The sequence below is a fragment of the Hypanus sabinus genome, chromosome 22 (genome assembly GCF_030144855.1).
Source record: "Hypanus sabinus isolate sHypSab1 chromosome 22, sHypSab1.hap1, whole genome shotgun sequence".
Classification (NCBI taxonomy): domain Eukaryota; kingdom Metazoa; phylum Chordata; class Chondrichthyes; order Myliobatiformes; family Dasyatidae; genus Hypanus; species Hypanus sabinus.
This window is the reverse complement of record NC_082727.1, coordinates 1,969,070-1,993,225: the sequence shown is the minus strand read 5'-3', so window position 1 is coordinate 1,993,225 and position 24,156 is coordinate 1,969,070.

Genomic DNA, 24,156 nt, shown 5'->3' with positions numbered 1-24,156 from the left:
GAAATACCCCCTCGTGTTTCCCTTAAACTTCTGCCCCCTAACTCTCAAATCATGTCCTCTCGTTTGAATCTCCCCTACTCTCAATGGAAACAGCCTATTCACATCAACTCTATCTATCCCTCTCAAAATTTTAAATACCTTGATCAAATCCCCCCTCAACCTTCTACGCTCCAATGAATAGAGACCTAACTTGTTCAACCTTTCTCTGTAACTTAAGTGCTGAAACCCAGGTAACATCCTAGTAAATCGTCTCTGTACTCTCTCTATTTTGTTGACATCTTTCCTATAATTCAGTGACCAGAATTGTACACAATACTCTAAATTCGGCCTTACCAATATCTTGTACAATTTTAACATTACATCTCAACTCCTATACTCAATGCTCTGATTTATAAAGGCCAGCATTCCAAAAGCCTTCTTCACCACCCTATCTACATGAGACTCCACCTTCAGGGAACTATGCACTGTTATTCCTAGATCTCTCTGTTCCACTGCATTCCTCAATGCCCTACCATTTACCCTGTATGTCCTATTTGGATTATTCCTGCCAAAATGTAGAACCTCACACTTCTCAGCATTAAACTCCATCTGCCAACGTTCAGCCCATTCTTCTAACCGGCATAAATCTCCCTGCAAGCTTTGAAAACCCACCTCATTATCCACAACACCTCCTACCTTAGTATCATAGGCATACTTACTAATCCAATTTACCACCCCATCATCCAGATCATTTATGTATATTATAAACAACATTGGGCCCAAAACGGATCCCTGAGGCACCCCGCTAGTCACCGGCCTCCATCCCGATAAACAATTATCCACCACTACTCTCTGGCATCTCCCATCTAGCCACTGTTGAATCCATTTTATTACTCCAGTATTAATACCTAACGACTGAACCTTCTTAACTAACCTTCCATGTGGAACTTTGTCAAAGGCTTTGCTTGAAGTCCATATAGACTACATCCACTGCCTTACCCTTGTCAACATTCCTCGTAACTTCTTCAAAAAATCCAATAAGGTTTGTCAAACATGACCTTCCATGCACAAATCCATGCTGGCTACTCCTAATCAGATCCTGTCTATCCAGATAATTATTAATACTATCTCTAAGAATACTTTCCAGTAATTTACCCACCACTGTCAAACTGACAGGTCTATAATTGCTAGGCTTACTTCTAGAACCCTTTTTAAACGATGGAACCACATGAGCAATACGCCAATCCTCCGGCACAATCCCCATTTCTAATGACATCTTAAAGATCTCCGTCAGAGCTCCTGCTATTTCTACACAAACTTCCCTCAAGGTCCTGGGGAATATCCTGTCAGGACCCGGAGATTTATCCACTTTTAAATTTCTTAAAAGCCCCAGTACTTCCACCTCTTTAATTGTCATAGGTTCCATAACTTCCTTACTTGTTTCCCGCACTTTACACAATTCAATATCCTTCTCTTTAGTGAATACCGAAGAGGAGAAATCGTTCAAAATCTCTCCCATCTCCCTCGGCTGCACACATAGCTGACCACTCTGATTCACTAAGGGGCCAATTTTATCTCTCACTATCCTCTTGCTTTTAATATAACTGTAGAAACCCTTTGGATTTACTTTCACCTTATTTGCCAAACCAACCTCATCTTCTTTTAGCTTTTCTAATCTCTTTCTTAAGATTCCTTTTACATTCTTTATATTCCTCGAGAAATTCCTTTACTCCATGCTGCCTATATCTATTGTAGACATCCCTCTTTTTCCGAACCAAATTTCTAATATCCCTTGAAAACCATGGTGCTTTCAAACCTTTAACCTTTCCTTTCAACCTAACAGGAACATAAAGATTCTGTACCCTCATAATTTCACCCTTAGGTGACCTCCATTTCTCTATTACATCCTTACCATAAAACAACTTGACCCAATCCACTCTCTCTAAATCCCTTCGCATCTCCTCAAAGTTAGCCTTTCTCCAATCAAAAATCTCAACTCTAGGTCTTGTCCTGTCATTCCTTCTCCATAATTATATTGAAGCTAATGCTATTGTGATCACTGGACCCGAAGTGCTCCCCAACACATACATCTGTCAGCTGACCTATCGCACTCCCTAACAGGAGATCCAACTCTGCCCCATCTCTAGTCGGTAGTTCTATGTATTGTTGCAAAAAACTATCCTGCACACATTTCACAAACTCTAAACCATCCAGCCCTTTTACAGAATGAGCTTCCCAGTTTACGTGTGGAAAATTAAAATCTCCCACAATCACCACCTTGTGTTTACTACAAATATCTGCTATCTCCTTACACATTTGCTCTTCCAACTCACGCTCCCCATTAGGTGGCCTATAATACACTCCTATCAGTGTTACTACACCTTTCCCATTCCTCAATTCCACCCAAATAGCCTCCCTAGAGGAGCTCTCTAATCTATCCTTCCAAAGCACCGCCATAAGATTTTCTTGGACAAGCAATGCAACACCTCCTCCTCTGGCCCCTCCTACTCTATCACACCTGAAGCAACTAAATCCAGGAATTCTTAGTTGCCAATCACACCCTTCCTGCAACCATGTTTCACTAATAGCTACAACATCATAATTCCAAGTATCAATCCACGCTTTAAGCTCATCCACCTTTCTTACAATGCTCCTAGCATTAAAATAGACACATTTAAGATACTCTCCACTTCCTCCTCTCTTTTCATCCCTAACAATGCATTCAAATTTATTATCCTTTTCTTTCTTCTCCCCTACATCTTCGGGCTGAGCGCATCGCTTCTCCATCACCTGCCTTTCCTCCCTCACACACTGTCTATTTACTTGCTCTACTGGTGAACTAACCTCCTCTCCTATAGTTTCCTCAAACTGATTCCCGCCCCCCCATCTTACTAGTTTAAAGTCTGCCCTGTAGCCCTAGAAAACCTCCCCGCTAGGATATTGGTCCCCCCAGGATTCAAGTGTAACCCGTCCTTCTTGAACAGGTCACGCCTGCTCCAGAAGAGGTCCCAATGATCCAGAAACTTGAATCCCTGCCCCCTGCTCCAATCTCACAGCCACGCATTCATCCTCCACCTAATTCCTTTCCTACTCTCACTGTCGCGTGGCACAGGCAGTAATCCCGAGATTACTACCTTTGCGGTCCTTCTTCTTAACTGCCTTCCTAACTCCCTATACTCTCGTCTCAGGACCTCTTCCCCTTTCCTACCTATGTCATTGGTACCTACATGTATGACGACCTCTGGCTCCTCACCCTCCCACTTCAGGATATCTTGGACGCGATCAGAAATGTCCCGAACCCTGGCACCAGGGAGGCAAATTACCATCCGGGACTCCCGATCACCTCCACAGAACCGCCTGTCTGAACCCCTGACTATCGAGTCCCTATTACTATGGTCCTCTTTCTTCTATCCCTACCCTTCTGAGCTAGCCGGCCATCCTCTGAGCCGGAGGCCCAGCCACTGTCACTTCCACCAGGTAGGCTGTCCCCCCCAACAGTACTCAAACATGAGTACTTATTGTCAAGGGGTACAGCCACTGGGGTACTCTTTAGTACCTGCCTCTTCCCCTTCCTGACCGTGACCCACCTATCTGCCTCCCGTGGCCCCGGAGTGACCACCTGCCTGTAACTCCTCTCTATCACCTCCTCACTCTCCCTGACCAGGCGAAGGTCATCGAGCTGCAGCTCCAGTTCCCTAACTCGGTCCCTCAGGAGCTGCAGTTCGGTGCACCTGGCGCAGATGTGGACGTCCGGGAGGCTCGGAGACTCCAGGACCTCCCACATCCGACACTGAGAACAACAAGCTGCCTTCAGAATACGTCCAGAATAACTGACAATAACAAGAACTAAAAGATAAGCCTACTGTGCCCTCTTCCGCCTAAGCCCCCTGAGCCCAAGCCCTACACTCTGCTCCCGGCGCACTCCGCTGCCTGCAAACGAAGCTGCCCGCTTCTTAAGGCTGCGTTCTTTTTATATCTTCCCTCCTTCCCAGGCCTCCTTCACGTGCCTGCGCAGTCCCACCTCTCAGAACTCTGATCTGAGAAGCAATTGGACAATTTGAAAATGGCCACCGCCGCACTTCCATTCAAAGCCTCGCTGTCCTCTTCCAAAAGAGAACTACCTCACTCAGTCTCTCCTTCTTATATCCTGACAAGCTTGACAGATGACAACCCTCTAACTGATGGCAAGCCTGTGCTGAGTCAAACAAAGATTTAACCGTTGACGTGATCATTGAGTGCACTTGCTTTGCCTTTTAGATCTTAGAGTTAGATGACTGCTTGTCTCATATCTCACTTTGAATTTGAGTGCCCGTGCCATGATTATGGGAATCCATACAGCATTGTTCCCAGGTTCATTGTTACAATGGAAACCTTTGCAAATGCAAGATTGCAATAGGTAGCAAAGCTGGTAAAGTAATAAAGATGGCACTGTGCCACTGGCTCTTGTTTAGAAAAAAATGCAAGATTTTCCAAAAGTGACTCAAACTGCAGTCAGGATTTAGATAAGGATCAGAATCAGGATTACTATCACTGACATATGCCATGAAAGTTGTTGTTTCTGTTCCTGCAAAACTTTAAAAATACTATAAATTACAATGAAATATGTAGAAAATAAATAAAGGGACAAAAAGAGAGCAATATAGTGTTCATGAGTTCATGGACTATTCAAAAATATGATGGTGGAAGGGAAGAAGCAGTTCCTAAATTATTGAGGAATTGCTTTTTGAAGATGTCCTCGATGGTGAGGAGGCTAGTGCCCATGATGGAGAGAGTAAAGTCTACAATCCTCTAGAGCTTTTTTTAAACTTGTTGCATTGGCACCTCCATCCAACTCATACTGTCTTCTTGCTGCTGCCATTGCAAAAGGGGATCAGAAGCTTTAGGTACCACATCAGCAGGTTCAGGAAGAGTTACTTCTCTCCTTCAACCATTGTGGATAAAGTCACTGACCTCAAAATTGAACTGATTCCACAGCCTATCGACTCACTTTCAAAGACTTTACAACTTATCTTCTCAATATTTATTTGTTTTTAGTTGCACAATTTGTCTTTTTCACATTAGCTGCTGGTCAGACTTTGTTGTGTATAGTTTTTCATTGATTCTGTTGTATTTCTCTATGCTACTGTGAATGCCCACTAGTAAATGAATCTCAGGATAGTATATGGTGACATATATGTACTTTGATCATAAATTTATTTTGTTCAAACATTATTTTTAAACTGCTGGTTTTAATTACACAATGATGAATTAGGTGTGATTATGCCAATGTTTGTGCTACAGATTACTCATAGTATTTATTGTTTCTGCAAAAGCTCCTTATAATGATACATACAACTTCAATTAAAACACATTTTCACAAGACAGATTTCATAAAAGTAAGACATATCTATAATTCCTTCAAATGTTGGGGCTGCCAGATATTTGAAGTGAAAAAGACAGGTTCCATTAATGCAATACACTGAAATATAAATTATTAGTTTCACTTGACATAGCTACATTAAAGCAGTGATTTTTTAATATTTTTATGGCTGTCAAGACACCTGACATGTCATATGCTCAATTTTGTCAACATGGGTTATACTATTTCCATCAACATCACATAGGAGTGTGTGTGCGTGAAGAACTAAGACGATGAAGGGAACCAGTAATTAAGCACCAAACAAAATTAAACCATTCTACCTTCATCTGGTTCTTAACCCTCCATTCTCCATGCATCCATGTGAATTTCTAAGAGACTATTGTATTTGCCTCCTCTACCAGCCCTGGCAGCACATTCCAAACAACCACCACTCTCTGTGTAAAACAATTGCTCCACACATACTCTTTGAACTTATTCCTTCCTACCTACCCTAAAAGCAGGCTTCTTCTGGAAAGGAGTCACAGATGGACAAATCCTCAAGACAGAAAGAGCTTCTGTTAGCCATTTAGATTCAGGATTTTAGTTGCAGGCTTACAGTTGCACAGGATACTCAGCTCTATGTAAATATCTTTCAAAACTTATATCAATGGAACGTTTGTAACTTAACACACTGAGCACAGAAGAGTGGGAGATGTTATAGAGAGGTATACAAAAATATGAAGTTATAGATAGGGCAAATACTCTCAGGATTTTCTCTGAGGTTGGATGAGACTAGACTAAAGGCACAATGGATAAGTGAAATATTTAAGTGGGGTCTGAGGGGGAAATTCTTCACTCTGAGGTTGGTGTTGATGTAGAATGAACTGCCACTGGAAGGAGTCAATCCCAGTTCAATGGCAACTTTTAAGAGAAGTTTAGAAAGGTACATGAATGAGAGAGGTATTGAGGGCTTTGGTCTGGATGCAGGTGGAAGAGAATAGGCAGAAGAGCAGTTTGAAACTGGGGTCCACGTCTGCACTAGTAAACTATGGCTCTATGAATCTTCCAACTCTCTGTAGTTTTTAATTTGACTTTTTTTCAATCAAACACACAAAACTGGAAGGATCTCTCTTCTTCTCATTAAGTGGGTTAATTTCAATTCCAAATCATTTACCTTCATTCTGATTTCAGTTATTAAACTTTCTCCAGTGAAGCAACCAGTTGTGTTTCTCTCACAAACATCTTCAAACTATTCAGTACATTAGATCACATATTCTTCTCCTCTGTGCAAAATCTTCTGGAAATTTAAAACATAGAACATAGAAAAGTACAGCACATTACAGGCACTTTGGCCCACAATGTTGGGCCGACCCTCAAACCCTGCCTCCCATATAACCCCCCCACCTTAAATTCCTCCATATACCTGTCTAGTAGTCTCTTAAACTTCACTAGTGTATCTGCCTCCACCACAGACTCAGGCAGTGCATTCCACTTTTTTTTCCTTTTTTTTCAACATTAAAAATGAATTTTATTAGTACAGATCAATCTTAGTACAGAACAATCAGAACAACTTAGTACAGATCAATCTTTCTTTGCTGCGGCTTTTCTCATTGCTGAGTTCTTCTCTCTTCCTATGGCCCAATATGGGTTCCAACCCTCTTTTTATTGAATTTGAGTGCATGCTTATCTTTAGAGACATTCAGCAATTCCGTTGCATGTTTCTCATCAGGGGCAAAGCCACAGACCTCACAGATTAGATCTCTGACAAACTGCGGCTTTGCCTTGGGCTGGTCTCATTCTTAGTTACAGGGTGACCTTTGTGCAGGCCAACTGCCATAGGATACCTGATTGCCATTTTTAACGATTATGGCGGCCAAGCCGGAAGGATCAAATTGCTAGTTGATTTTCCTCTTTCCTAATGTACAATAAGGGTGGAAGAATTTACTTAGGCAAGGAAAGAAATATTGACATTTTAATCTCTATATGAGAGGACTGTAACTGCAGATTAAGATCTTAGTATAACTAAGTTGAAAAGAACTGACATCTAAAATTATTGCTGCATATGGTATTCAAAATACAGTGTTGAGTGATGACACACTTTCATATGTAAATGAGCATTTGGCTATTTCCTTCTGCTTATCTACAAAGGCATTTAAAAGATTCCAGATTTTGAAACTACAAATTTTGTAATCATTATTTTCTTATGCCAACTGCTATCCAAGAGCTTCTCAAGATTGAGCTTCATAATTTAAGGATTTAGTTATAACTTTTCATCCCCTGATGCTTAGAGTGCAGGAAAGGCTGAGTTGTTTTTTTAAAAGCATGGACTGGTACAAGATTAGGAAAGGCTTACAGGGATATAGGCCGAACTATGACTACTGGCACTAGCTGAGTTGGGCATCATGGTCAACATGAACAAGGACGACCAAAGGGGCTGCTTCTATGCTGCATAACTCTATGCCTTTATAGGAATCTAGGCACAGAGTGCTTCAGTCCCACCCTACCTTGCACCCAATCTGAAAGTTTCTCCAGCTGACTCACCTAGGGTTCCTGGTGGCAAGACATTCCTCTCTGTTCAGATGACACAGATACTATGGAACAGTAGGAACAGTTGTGGAGCATGGGGGAAGGAAAATCCTATGTTGCCAATAACCATATAACCTTATAACAATTAAAGAATGGAAACAGGCCCCTCTTAGGCTGTGCCAAACCCTTACTTTCACCTAGTCCCACTGACCCGCACTCAGTCCATAACCCTCCATTCCTTTCCTGTCTATCCAATTTTACTTTAAATGACAATACCGAACCTGCCTTTACCACTTCTACTGGAAGCTCATTCCACACAACTACCACTCTCTGAGTAAAGAAATTCCCCCTCGTATTACCCTTAAACTTTTGCGCCCTAACTCTCAACTCATGTTCTCTTGTTTGAATCTCCCCTACTCTCAATGGAAAAAGCCTATCCACGTCAACTCTATCTATCCCCCTCATAATTTTAAATACCTCTATCAAGTCCCCCCTCAACCTTCTATGCTCCAAAGAATAAAGACCTAACTTGTTCAACCTTTCAATGTAACTTAGGTGCTGAAATCCAGGTAACATTGTAGTAAATCTTCTCTGTATTCTCTCTATTTTGTTGACATCTTTCCTATAATTTGGTGCCCAGAACTGTACACAATACTCCAAATTCAGCGTTACCAATGCCTTGTACAATTTTAACATTACATCCCAACTCCTATACTCAATGCTCTGATTTATAAAGGCCAACATACCAAAAGCTTTCTTCACTACCCTATCCACATGAGATTCCACCTTCAGGGAACTATGCACCATTACTCCTAGATCACTCTGTTCTACTGCATTCTTCAATGCCCTACCATTTACCATGTATGATCTATTTGGATTATTCCTACCAAAATATAGCACCTCACACTTATCAGCATTAAACTCCATCTGCCATCGTTCAGCCCACTCTTCTAACTGGCCTAAATCTCTCTGCAAGCTTTGAAAACATACTTCATTATCCACAACGCCACCTACCTTAGTATCATCTGCATACTTACTAATCCAATTTATCACCCCATCATCCAAATCATTAATGTATATGACAAATAACATTGGACCCAGTACAGATCCCTGAGGCACACCACTAGTCACCAGCCTCTAACCTGACAAACAGGAATCCACCACTACTCTCTGGCATCTCCCATCCAGCCACTGTTGAATCCAGTTTATTACTTCAATATTAATACCTAACGATTGAACCTTTCTAACTAACCTTGTCAAAGGATTTACTGAAGTCCAACATGCACTGCTTTACTCTTGTCAGCTTTCCTAGTAACCTCTTCAGAAAATTCAATAAGATTTGTCAAACATGACCTTCCACGCACAAATCCATGTTGACTGTTCCTAATCAGACCCTGTCTATCCAGACAATTATATATACTAGCTCTAAGAGTACTTTTCATTAATTTACCCACCACTGATGTCAAACTGACAGGCCTATAATTGCTAGGGTTATTCATAGAACACTTTTTAAACAATGGAATCACATGAGCAATATGCCAATCCTTCGGCACCATCCCCATTTCTAATGACATTTGAAATAATTCTGTCAGAGCCCCTGCTAATTCCACACTAACTACCCTCAAGGTCCTAGGGAATATCCTGTCAGGACCTGGAGATTTATCCATGTTTATATTCCTTAAAAGCCCCAGTACTTCCTCTTCTTTAATCATCATAGTTTCCATAATTTCCCTATTTGTTTCCCTTACCATACACAATTCAATTTCCTTCTCCTTGGTGAATACTGAAGAAAAGAAATTGTTCAAAATCTCCCCCATCTCTTTCGGCTCCACACATAGCTGTCCACTCTGATTCTCTAAGGGAACCAATTTTATCCCTCACTATCCTTTTGCTATCAATATAACTGTAGAAATCCTTTGGATTTATTTTCGCCTTACTTGCCAAAGCAACCTTGTATCTTCTTTTAGCAGTTCTAATTTCTTTCTTAAGATTCTTCTTACATTCTTTATATTCCTCGAGAACCTCATTTACTCCATACTACCTATATTTATTGCAGATATCTCTTTTTCCTAACCAAGTTTCCAATATCCCTTGAAAACCATGGTTCTCTCAAACTTTTAACCTTTCCTATCCTTCTCCATAATTATATTTAAACTAATGGCATTGTGATCACTGGACCCGAAGTGCTCCCCAACACATACCACCGTCACCTGACCTATTTCATTCCCTAACAGAAGATCCAATGCTGCCTCTTCTCTAGTCAGTACCTCTATGCATTGCTGCAAAAAACCATCCTGCACACATTTTACAAACTCCAAACCATCCATCCCTTTTATAGTATGGGCTTCCCAGTCTACGTGTGGAAAATTTAAAATCTCCCACAATCACAACCTTGTGCTTACTACAAATATCTGCTATCTCCTTACAAATTTGCTCCTCCAATTCTCACTCCCCATTAGGTGGTCTATAAAACACCCCTATGTGTTACTACACCTGTCCCATTCCTCAATTCCACCCAAATAGTCTCACTTGATGAGCCCTCTAATCTATCCCACCAAAACACCTCTGTAATATTTCCTCAGACAAGCAATACAACACCTCCTCCTCTTGCCCCTCCAATTCTATCACACCTGAAGCAACAAAATCCAGGAATATTTAGTTGCCAATCACACTCCTCCTGCAACCATGTTTCACTAATAGCTACAGCATCATATCTCCAGGTATCAATCCATGCTCTAAGCTCATCCACCTTTCTTACAATGCTCCTAGCATTAAAATAGATGCATTTTAGAATCTTTCTGCCTCTTCCTCTCTGTTTATCCCTAACAATGTGATCAACTTTAATATCTTTTTCTTCCTTTTCCCCTACATGTTCGGTCTGAGTGCTTCTCTATCACCTGCCTATCCTCCCTCACACACTGTCTACTAGCTTTCACTATTTGTGAACTAACCTCCTCTCCCCTAGTCTCTTCAATTTGATTCTCACCCCCCAACCATTCTAGTTTAATGTCTCCCCAAAAGCCTTAGCAAATCTCCCCGCCAGGATATTGGTCCCCCTAGGATTCAAGGTAACCCGTCCTTTTTGCACAGATCATACCTGCCCCAAAAGAGGTCCCAATGATCCAGAAACTTGAATCCCTGCCCCCTGCTCCAATCCCTCAGCCACGCATGTATCCTCCACCTCATTCCATTCCTACTCTCACTGTCACGTGGCACAAGCAGTAATCCCGAGATTACTACCTTTGTGGTCCTTCTTCTCAACTGCCTTCTTAACTCCCTATATTCTCCTTTCAGGACCTCTTCCCTTTTCCTACCTTTGTCATTGGTACCTATATGTACCACGGCCTCTGGCTCCTCATGCTCCCACTTCAGGATATCTTGGACACGATCAGAAACATCCCGAACCCTGACACCAGGGAGGCAAACTACCAACCGGGTCTCCTGATCGCATCCACAGAAACACCTATCTGATCCCCTGACTATCGAGTTCCCTATTACTACTGCCTTCCTCTTCCTGTCCCTACCCTTCTGAGCTACAGGGTCGGACTCTGTGCCAGAGGCACGGCCACTGTTGCTTCCCCCAGGTAGGCTGTACTCAACAGTACTCAAACAGGTGTACTTATTGTCAAGGGGTACAGCCACTGGGGTACTCTCTAGTACCTGACTCTGCCCCTTCCCTCTCCTAACCGTGACCTGCCTCCCATGGCTCCAGTATGACCACCTGCCTGTAACTCCTCTCTATCAACTCCTCACTCTCCCTGACCAGACGAAGGTCATTGAGCTGCAGCTCCAGTTCCCTAACACGGTCTCTTAGGAGCTGCAGCTCGGCGCCCCTGGTGCAGATGTGGACTTCCGGGAGGCTAGGAGAATCCAGGACCTCCCATATCCGACACTGAGAACAACATGCTGTCCTCACACTCATAATTCCCCCTTTCCTCAAATAACAGGGAAAACTGAAACCTAAACCTACCTTGCCTTGCCCACTTCCGCCTAAGCCCGTTGAGCCCAAGCCCTTAAGCCTTCACTCTCCACCCGGCTCACTTCACAGCTCGCAAACAACGCTTCCCGCTGTATAAGGCTGTGTCCTTTTTAAATCTTCCCTGCTTCACTGCCCGCCGTCACACGCCTGCATAGTCCCACCTCTCTTAACTCTGATGAAAATAAGAAAAATTCTAGATGGATCCTGCTGCACTCTCATTCTGATCCTCCAACTTCTTTCTCCAAACGAAAACCGATTCAGGATTTCTGCCCTTTTTAAATCTTCCCCGCTTCACTGTCCTCTGTCACACACCTGCGCAGTCCCGCCTCTCTAAACTCTGATGAGAATAAGAAAAATTCAAGATGGCTCCCAATGCACTCCCATTCTGATCCTCCAACTTCCTTCTCCAAACAATAAGGAAATAAGGAGACCAAAACACATCACAATATTCAAGGTGAGGCTTCACCAGTGACTTATCGATCCTCAGCATCCTATCCCAGCTCTTGTTTTCTAGATGTCTTAAAATGAAAGCTTACATTGCATTTGCCTTCCTCACAACCAACTTAACCTGCAAGTTAACCTTTAGGGTGTTCTGTGCAAGGGTGCAGTTCATCTGGTCCAGGTGACTTATGCACCTTAGGTCTTTCAGCTTTTTGAGTACCTTCTCCCTTGTAATAGTAACTGTACTAACTTCTCTTCCCTCACACCCCTCAAAACCTGGCATGCAGCTAATGTCTTTCACAGATGGACTGATGGAAAATACTCACTTAGTTCATCTGCCATCTCCTTGTCTCCGGTTATTATTTCTTCGGCCTCATTTTCTAGCAATCCTATATCCACTCTCATCTCTCTTATTTTTTATGTACTTGAGAAAGCTTTTTCTATTCACCTTGATATTTTTTGCTAGCTTGTTTTCATATTTCATCTTTTCCCTCCTAATGATTCTTTTAATTCCTTTCTGTAGGTTTTTAAAAGCTTCCTAAACCCCTACCCACTAATTTTTGTTTTGTTGCATGCCCTCTCCTTGACATCCCTTGTCAGCCATGGTTGTACTATTTTGCCATTTAAGTATTTCTTTGTTTTTGAAGTACAGCTATCCTACACACCTTCCTCATTTTTCCCAGAACCTCACACTATTGCTGCTCTGCTGTCATTCCTGCCAGCATCTCCTTCCAATTTACTTTGGCCAACACCTTTCATACCACTGTAATTTCCTTTACTCCACTGAAATACTGCTACATCAGACTTTACTTTCTCCCTATCAAATTTCAAGTTGAACTCAATCAATGCCTCCTAAAGATTCCTCTACCTTAATATCCCTGATCACCTCCGGTTCATTAGAGTTAGAGAGAAAGGTTTTTGGCCAGAGAGAAGTGAGTCTGTGGGATGCTCTGCCACAGACTGCAATGGAGATCAAGTCTGTGGGTGTATTTAAGCTGGAAGTCGATTGTTTCCTGATTGATCAGGGCATCAAAGGTGATGGTGAAAAGGCAAGTATATGGGGTTGACTAGGATTTGGAATCAGCCATATTGGAATGGTGGAGCGGACTTGATGGGCTGAATGACCTAATTCTGCTCCTATGTTTTATGGTCTTATTACATAACACCCGATCCAAGTATAGCTGATCCCCTAGTAGGCTCAAACACAAACTGCTCCAGAAAGACAAATTCACTCTTGAGATCCATTACCAACCTAATTTTCCCTATCTACCTGCATCTTAAAATATCTCATGACTATCATAACATTGCCCTTTTGACATGCCTTTTCTATTTCCATTGTAATCTGCAGACAACATCCCAGCAACTGTTTGGAGGCCTGTATATAACTGCCAGTAGGGCCCTTTTACCCTTGCAGTTTCTTAACTCTACTAACAAGAATTCAATATCTTCTGATCCTATGTCACATCTTTCTAATTATTTGTGTAATTCTTTACCAGCAGAGCCATGCCACCCCCACTGCCTACCTGATACGATCTGTAACCTTAGACATCCAGCTCCCAACTCCAACTAAGCCCCCTCCTTTACTCTCTGTATACCCATGACTGTGTTGCCACCCACAGCTCCAATCTGCTACTTAAATTTGCTGATGACACTACACTAATTGGCCTAATCTCAAATAATAACAAGGCAGCCTAAAGAGAAGACATCATCACCCTGACACAGTGGTATCAAAAAAACATTTCCCTCAATGTCGCATAAACAAAGGAGCTGATTGTGGACTACAGGAGGAATGGACACAGGCTAGCCCCTATTGACATCAATGGATCTGGGGTTGAGCTGGTGAACAGCTTTAAGTTCCTCATCATAAACATCACCAAAGATCTCACATGGCCTGTACTGTGTGGTGAAAAAGGCACGGCAGCGGTTCTTTCACCTCAGATGGTTAAAGATGGTGTGGGCCCCAAAATCCTAAAAACTTTCTACAGGGGCACAATTGAGAGTATCCTGACTAGCTGCATCTCTACCTGGTATGGGAACTGTACTTCCCTCAGTTGTAGGATTCTGCAGATAGTGGTGCGGACAGCCCAGCGCATCTGTAGATGTGAACTTCCCTCTGTTCAGGGCCTTTACAAAGACAGGTGTGTAAAAAGGGCCCGAAGGATCATTGGGGGCCCAAGTCACCTCAAACACAAACTGATCCATCTGTTACTATCCAAGAAATGGTACCACAGCCTAAACGCCAGGACCAACAGCTTCTTCCACCAGGCCATCAGCCTGCTTAACTCATGCTGACATAATTGTATTTCTATGTTATATTGACTGTTCTGTTGTAAATAATATTTATTAGAAATTTCTATAAATTGCACATTGCACACTTAGACAGAGACGAAACACAAATATTTTTACTCCTCACATATATGAAGGATGTAAGTAATAAAGTCAATTCAATTCAATTCATCCATGCTTCAGCCGCGATTCAGTGATGGCCACAATATTATACCAGACAATCTACAAAAATGCCACAAGATTACCTAACTAACAACCAACTAACTAACTTACAATCAAACAAGGAGAATATTGCCCAGCCAATTGGAAATTATTTCAATGATTCCTACTGGGACAAAACTTTAGCTTTGCCAGCTCCTCTGCATTGACTTACGTTCTGCCATTTGTATACATGTCCTGATAGATTAATGGAATGAGCCTTACTGGTTAGCTCCATATATTGGGGAGGCAGATTGGGGGTGGAACATTGGTAATATCTCAAAGAGATAATATTCCAGATTAACCATCCATTTTGTGACCCTATTATTGGGATTGGAGTAAGTGGTGTGGTATTCCACTGAACCAAATCCACTAAAAATAGCAAAAATCCAATTTCTTGGTTTTGGTATTTTACTCAGACCCAAGAAACTTTGGTTGTGATGTAAATATTGTATACACAACATGGGTTTAGTTGACATACTTTAGGAGAAAGTGTCAGAACAAGTATTCGAGCATTGATGTGTTATGTTCTAGTACACCAGATCTATGCTATACCTGGATAATGAACTTGTTCAGCATTTAAATTAAGCAAACATTAACATTCTCTAAGCTTGAGTTTGGAGCAAAGTGATGATGGCACTAAATAGTGACTCCTTTGCTTGCATTTTCGGAAACAGCTCTATTCCCATCTTTAATATCGTGATTTTTCCCTTTTAGGGTAATTTTGGAGACCGACCTGGAGTTACACGATGACTGTGGTTCTTTGCGGGAATGGGACATGTTCTCCGGGTTTCATAACTGGCCGTTGTTCGGCACACCGAGGGTGTGGCCTAAGAGTTCGGCTTGGCTTTGGAGGCCTAGGATCTCGGGGTTCTGGAGATGGGCGGATCGAAGCTCGGTGTCACAGCAGGAAACCCTTGTGTCGTTGGGGAAGTTGGAATATCTACGGCTGTGTGCCCAGAGATTCCAGATCTTTGGGCACAGAGCTTGAAAATACGACATAACGAACTTTTAACATCGTAAACCAGTGAGTTGTTTGTTATGTCTCCCCGCTCACAGTGAAACAGACATCTCTTTCTCCCTTATTAAGGAGAGAGAGCCTGTGGTATGTTGAATGCCGGTGAACAATTTGGAGTACTGAGAGTCTGTGTCTTTACAGTTGCTTTGCTCACACTTGAGTGCTCAGTGGCAGGTGCTGATGCTTTTATTTTGCAGGAGGAGGGAGGGAGGATCGTTGCTTGCTGCTGCTTATGTGCAGGAGGGAGGGGAGCTGGAGGGAACTTTGGGGTTCTAACTATCGTTCATTTTTGGGACACTCCTCTGTTTATGTGGATGGTTGTAAAGAAAAAGCATTTCGGGATGTATACTGTATACATTTCTCTGACATTAAATGTACCTTTGAAACCTTTGAAGCCTTGAAACTGATTTTCTTTAAACAATGTCTGTCATGGTCCCTTCTGGCAATCCTCCTCCTGAATATTTACCTCAGGAATTCGGTCTCGATCCCCTTGTTTTGTTTTCAATCATTCCCAGGTTCCACTAACTACAAACACACCTGCTTTCCATCAGCAAATGCAGTATAAAAACTCTGTGATCACAACAAGGAGCTATAAGTTCGTTGGTTGATTCTGGTGTGAGTAACCTTGTTTCATGGTTCTTAGGACTGCCAGTTCAGAGTCTAGCATTGATCTTGGATACTGATTCCACACTCCTATGTCAAGAATGCCTCCCAACTCAGCCTCTGTGCCTGTGTCCTGCACTTGGGTTCATCCTCAGCCTCAGCAACAATATCTGGTCACTCAGCACTGTTCAGGATTCAACTGATACACAATTGATGGATTGTTGGATTGAATCCAGTTCCCATGCATTCTGTGAGGCAGCACACTGGCAAAGTAATCATTTTGTCAGACTGCACAAGGTTAGAGCACATTCCAATTAGATCTGTTGATAACAGAAGTTAGTGTAATGATATAAAGTCAGTATCACTGATAATTGAACATATCACACTTCCTCTGGCAAACAAAAAAAATAGATGAATTTTCAATGCAGATAGAGATATTTGGGGAAACATCAACTCTACATTCATTTGTCACATTTCATGGATGATAAGTGTTATCTGTTTAATTTTGTCTCAATTAACAAGCTACCTCTTGAACCTCTTGAGGTTCACTTAAGTGAACCTTTGCTTCATTCATATTCAAAGAAGACAATATGCCATAATAATGTTCAACGCAGACACCATTCTGGGAAAACTCCACAAGTCAGGCAGTATCTATGAAGGGGAATAGGCAGTTGATGATTCAGGCCAAGACATTTTATTGGGACAATTATGCTCTTCTTTCAAGTGTAAATGGTACTGTTTTGAATGCAAAGTAGCTAAATCTACACAACTCTTCAGTGAAGCTGTCAGAGATTTTTTTTTGGAAAAGGATGTGGCAATGGTGCACTTACAGTTAATATCCAGTGGAAGTATGCACATGAGGCCAGTCTGTGAACATCAAGGATTTGATATGAGTTTTGCCAATGGGAGATTGGTGCCCTAACCAATGTTTTCCTTATATTCAAGAATCAGGAAGGACCCAGCCTCATCCCATTGCATTACAATAATTATCAGGATGTCTCCTGAAGGTTGCCACAATTCTATAATGTTTTCAGTTGTTTTTTGTCTCCCTGTTTTACAGGGAGTGGTGTTGCAGGAACTGATGTACTTCTTGCTGATTTCTTCCAGACATGGGAGCATTGGTTAAGATTCACCCTGGAATAAAGCTCAACATGACAATTAAACAAACAAGATGACAGGAGAAGGAACAAGGTATGAAATAAGAGTTTTAAGTTGCTGAGATGTTGAGGGGGGAATGGACAAGTCAAACAAACTATCTCCAAGAGGGTGAGGCTAGGTTTGTCAAGTAGTACAAACAAAATGCTAGCAGAACTTAGCAGGTCAGGCACCATCCATGGAGAGGATTATAGATTCAACTTTACAGCCGAGCCCCTCATCAATATTGGAAAGTAAGGGAGAAGAGCCAGAATAAGGTGGGGGAGTGGAAGGAGTAAAAGCTGGAAGGTGATTGGTGAAGCCAGATGAGGGGAAAAGGAGGTGTGTGGCAGAAGAGGGATAAATTGAGAAGCTGGGAGGTGATAGAAAAGGTAAATGGCTGGAGAAGAAGGAATCTGATAGGAGAGGAGATCAGACCATGGGAGAATGGAAAGAAGTAGGGGCATCAGAGGAAGATAGTTTGCAGAAGAGGATGGCTAAGAGTGGAGACAGAATGGGGAATGGAAAAAGAAGGGGTGGGGGAGAAAACTACCAGAAGAGGAGGAATCCACTGTTTACAATTAGATTGATGAAAGCATTAGAAAAAATGGAGAAAAAAAGGAGAAATTTCCCAAGACATGTCCAAGGTGAATGCATAAACGTCACACAGAGGTCAAAATTGAATCTGAGTCTGAGACAGCAGCTTCACCTGCTGTGCCATTGTGCTCCCCAGAGATTATTGGCTACCTGGGGACAGCCCTACACAAGATACTGGTTCCTAGCACTTGGGAAGGGAGACTGCAAAGAGGTCTGAGCAAAATTTCAGCTGCACAGACAGCTGGGTTTTAACAGCCACTGAGACTCGATCATCTGTCAGTGCTATTGAATATTTGCAAATATCAAAGACATTTAAAATTAGTTGCAGCCTGCTTTAAATTAAAAATAATATTAAAATGTAATTATATGGAATTTTAATTAAAAGAATTATAAACACAAGCATTTTAAACAAATTAAACTCATTTTGTTAACTTAAATAAAAAGGCTTTCCTTACATTTCTTTCCACAGCCAGTCATATCATTGATTAGAGCAATTCTACTTCCCAAGCTTAGTACTTGAACCTAAGAGTACAACACTGACACTGCCCATTGTATGCTTACTTGACAGGTCAGAAGATGCCACCACTGGCTTAAACCCACACATCTAGCATCATAGAGTCATAGAACACCACAGCTGATAATCAAGCTATTACTCTGCTTGGTCCCATCAACCTGCTCATGGATCATAACCCTCTATATCGTTTCCATTCATATGCTTATTAAAACTTCTCTTAAACATGGAAATCAAAGCACTAGTTCCCCGGCAGCTCATTTCACACTCAGCGAAGAAGTTCCCCGTTATATTCCCCTTAAATATTTCACCTTTTGTCCTTAACTCATGATCACTTTGTTCTAGTCTCACCTAAACTCAGTAGAAAAAACTTGCTTGCATTTCCCCTTTCTAAACCCCTGTTTCGAAAGATTCATATCTCTCTCCTCATTGCCCTGTGCTCCAGGGAATGAAGCCCTAACCTTTGCATGATCAGGCACATTAATGCGTGGCTGACAGACTGGTGTAGGGGGCAGGGCTTCAAGTTCCTAGATCATGGGGGCCTCTTCTGGGGGAGGCACGGCCTGTACAAAAAGGACTGATTACACTTGAACCCAAAGGGGTCCAGTATCCTAGCAGGCAGGTTTAATAGAACTGTTTGGAAGGATTAAAACTGATTTGGCAAGAGGATGGGTATTGGAGTGACAGGGCTGAGGAAGAGGAAAACAGAAATAAATCAAAGATAACATGCAACAGAGATGATAGAAAGGACAGGCAGGAGATGAGGCATAATCACAGCCAGTGGGATGAGCAATAGGGCAAATGGGGCAAATAGGGCCCCTGTAGGGCAATAGAGGCATGGTGCATTCAAAACAGAAGGCAACAAATACTGGACTGGAAAAGTTATATTTGAATGTACCCTGCATACAAAATAAAATGGATAATCTTCAAATTTAGCTACAGATTGGCAAGTATGACATTGTGGCCATCTCTGAAAATTGGCTAAAGGATGGCTGCCATTGATAGCTGAACATCCAAGGGTATAGAGAAAGTATATTGGAAGGGTATATCAGAAAGATAGGTTAATAGGCAGAGGGGGTGGTGTGGCTCTGTGTATAAGAAATAATATTAAATCATTAGAAAGGGATGACATAGAATTCCGTGTAGAATCTCTATGGGTTGAGTTAAGAAATGACAAGGGTAAAAGGACCCTAATGTCAGTTGTATACAGGCCTCCAAGCAGCAGCTGGGATGTGGATTACAAATCACAGCAGGAGATAGACAAAGCATGTCAGAAAGGAAATGTCATGATAATCGTTGGGGATTTTCACATGAAAGTGGATTGGGAAAACCAGGCCAGTACTGGATCGCAAGAGAGAGAATTTGTTAAATGTCCAAGGGATGGCTTTTTAGAACAGCTTGTTGTTGAACCCACTAGAGGATTGGCTGTGCTGGATTGGGTGTTGTGCACCTGGAGGAGATAAGAGAGCTTAAGGTTAAGGAACCCTTAGGGAACAGTGATCACAACATGATTGAGTTCACTTTGAAACTTGAAAAAGTGAAACTAAATTCCAATGTGTCGGTATTTCAGTGGAATAAAGGAAATTACAATGGCATGAGAGGGTATCTGGCCAAGGTTGACTGGAAAGGGACAGCAGTAGGAAGTACAGCAGAGTGGCAATGGCTGGAGTTTCTGCAAAAAATGAGGGAAGTGCAAGACAGATATATTCCAACTAAGAAGAAATTTTCAAATAGAAGAAGGACACTTCTGCGGCTGACAAGTGAAGTCAGAGCTAAAGTAAAAGCAAAAGCAAGGAAGCCAAAGCTAGTGGGAAAATAGAAGCTTGGGAAGCTTTTCAAAACTTGCAGAAGGAAACTAAGAAGGTCATTAGGAAGGAAAAGATGAACTATGAAAGGAAGCTGGCAACTAATAACAAAGAAGCTACTGAAAGTTTTTTTTAAGTATATAAAGGGTAAAAGAGAGCTGATGGTAGAAATAGGACCAATAGAAAATGACACCGGAGATATTGTAATGAGAGATGCAAAGATGGCAGAGGAACTGGATGCGTATTTTGCATCAGCCTTCACAGTGGAAGACGTCTGCAGTATACCGGACATTCACAAGTGTCAGGGAAATGAAGTTTGTGCAGTGAAAATTACCACCTAGAAGGTGCTTAGGAAGCTTAATGGTCTAAGGGTGGATAAATCTCCTGGACCTGATGGAATGCACCCTTGGGTTCTGAAGGAAGTAACTGGAGAGATTGCAGAGGCATTAAAATGATCTTTCAAGAATCAATAGATTCTGGCATTGTACCGGAAGACTAAAAAATTGTAAATGTTTCTCCACTATGAGAGGCAGCAGAAAGGAAATTTCTGCTAGCCTGACATCAGTGGTTGGGAAGTTGATTGTTAGGGATGAGATTACCTGGAGGCATGTGACAAGATAGGCCAAAGCCAGCATAGTTTCCTGTAAGGAAAATCCTGCCTGACTAACCTACCACAACTTTTTCAGGAAATTACAAGCAGGGTAGATAAAGGAGATGTAGTAGATGTGGTGTCCTTGTATTTTCAGAAGGCCAATAACAAGGTGCCACACGTGACGCTGCTTAGCAAGATAAGAGGCCATGGAATTACAGGGGAATTACTAGCATGGGTGGAGCATTGGCTGATTGGCAGAAAACAGAGGGTGGGAATAAAGGGAGCCTATTCTGGCTGACTGCCAGTTACCAGTGGAATTCCACAGGGGTTGGTGTTGGCTCCGCAGCTTTTTACGATGCATGTCAATGATTTGGATTATGGGATTAATGGACTTGTGGCTAAATTTCCTGATGATACAAAGACAGGTGGAGGAGCGGGTAGTGTTGAAGAAACAGAAAGCCTGCAGAGATGCAAAGGGACTTGGGAGTCCTTGTGCAGGATACTAAAAGTTGAGTCGGTGGTGAAGATGGCAAATGCAATGTTGCAAGGTCCTCAGTCTAGATGGGTTAGAGTTTGTGAAATGTGTTCAGGAAAGTTTTCTAAATGAATATATAGATGTACCAACTAGGGAGGATGCAATATTAGATCTCCTATTAGGAAATGAATTAGTACAGGTGACAGAAGTGTGTGTTGGTGAACACTTTGGTTCCAGTGATCATAACATCATAAGTTTCAACTTGATCATGGATAAGGATAGATCTGGTCCTTGGATTGAAGTTCTAAACTGGAAAAAGGCCAAATTTGAAGAAATGAGAAAGGATCTAAAAAGCGTAGATTGGGACAGGTTGTTCTCTGGCAAGGATGTGATTGGTAAGTGGGAGGCCTTCAAAGGAGAAATTCTGAGAGTGCAGAGTTTGTATGTTCCTGTCAGGGTTAAAGGCAAAATGAATAAGAATAAGGAACCTTGGTTCTCGAGGGATATTGGATATTGGAAAAAGAAGAGAGAGATGTATAACATGTATAGGCAACAGGGAGGAAATAAGATGCTTGAGAAGTATAAAAAGAGTAAGAAAATACTTAAGAAAGAAATCAGGAGGGCTAAAAGAAGACATGAGGTTGCTTTGGCAGTCAGGGTGAAGGATAATCCTAAGAGCTTCTACAGGTATGTAAAGAGCAAAAGGATAGTAAGGGATAAAATTGGTTCTCTTGAAGATCAGAAGATCAGCTATGTATGGAACCAAAAGAAATGGGAGAGATATTAAATGGGTTTTTTACATCTGTATTTACTAAGGAATGGAGTCTATGGAAACAAGGCAAACAAGTAGGGAAGTCATGGAACTTATACAGAATAAGGAGGAGGAGGTGCTTGATGTCTTGAGGCAAATCAGAGTGGATAAATCCCCAGGACCTGACAGGGTATTCCCTCGGACCTTGAAGGAGACTAGTGTTGAAATTGCAGGGGCCCTGGCAGATATATTTTAAATGTCGATATCCATGGGTCAGGTGCCGGAGATTGGAGGATAGCTCATGTAGCTCCGTTGTTTAAAAAAGGCTCAAAAAGTAAGCCAGGAAATTATAGGCCGGTAAGTTTGACATCGGTATTAGGTAAATTATTGGAAATTAAGAGATAGGATCTACAAGTATTTGGATAGACAGGGACTTATTAGAAAAAGTCAGCATGGCTTTGTGTGTGGTAGGTCATGTCTAACCAATCTATTAGAGTTTTTCAAGGAAGTTATCAGGAAAGTGGATGAAGGGAAGGCAGTGGATGTTGTATACATGGACTTCAGTAAGGCCTTTGACAAGGTCCTGCATGGGAGGTTAGTTAGGAAGATTCAGCCGCTAAGTATACATGGAGAGGTAGTAAATTGGATTAGACATTGGCTCAATGGAAGAAGCCAGAGAGTGGTAGTGGAGGATTGCTACTCTGAGTGGAGGCCTGTGACTAGTGGTCTGCCACAGGGATCAGTGCTGGGTCCATTGTTATTTGTCATCTACATCAATGGTCAGGATGATAATGTGGCAAATTGGATCAGCAAGTTTGCTGATGATACAAAGATTGGAGCTGTAGTGGACAGTGAGGAAGGTTTTCAAAGCTTGCAGAGGGATTTGGACCAGTTGGAGAAATGGGCTGAAAAACGGCAGATGGAGTTTAATGAGGACAAGTGTGAGGTATTGCACTTCGGAAGGTCAAACCAAGGTAGAACCAAGGTAGAACATACAAGGTAAATGGTAGGACACTGAGGAGTGCAGTAGAACAGAGGGATCTGGGAGTACAGATACATAATTCCCTAAAGGCCGCTTCACAAGTAGATAGGGTTGTAAAGAAAGTTTTTGGTACATTGGCCTTGATAAATCAAAGTATTGAGTATAAGAGTTGGAATGTAATGGTGAGGTTGTATAAGACATTGGTGAGACTGAATTTGGAGTATTGTGTGCAGTTTTGGTCACCTAATTACAGGAAGGATATTAATAAGGTTGAAAGAGTGCAGAGAAGGTTTACAAGGATGTTGCCGGGACTTGAGAAACTGAGTTACAGACGAAGGTTGAATAGGTTAGGACTTTATTCCCTGGAGCGTAGGAGAATGAGGGGTGATTTGATAGAGGTGTATAAAATTATGATGGGTATAGATAGAGTGAATGCAAGCAGGCTTTTTCCACTGAGACCAGGGAAGAAAAAAAAAACAGAGGTCATGGGTTAAGAGTGAAGGGGGAAAAGTTTAAAGGGAAAATTGGGGGGGGGGGCTTCTTCACGCAGAGAGTGGTGGGTGTGTGGAATGAGCTGCCAGATGAAGTGGTGAATGCCACTTTTGACACTTAAGAAAATCCTGGGCAGCTATATGGATGAGAGGGGTTTGGAGGGATATGGCCCAGGTACATGTCAGTGGGACTAGGCAGAAAAATGGTTCGACACAGCCAAGAAGAGCCAAAAGGCCTGTTTCTGTGATGTAATGTTCTATGGTTCTATTTCTAGAGGTAGAGAATATAAGAACACAGATGTGTTGAGGCTGTATAAGGCACTTGTGAGACCACAGTTAGAGTATTGTGTGCATTTTTGGGCTCTTATTTTAGAAAGAATGTACTAACGTTGGAGAGGGTTCAGAGAAGGTTCACAAGAATGATTCCAGGAATAAAAGGGTTACTGTATG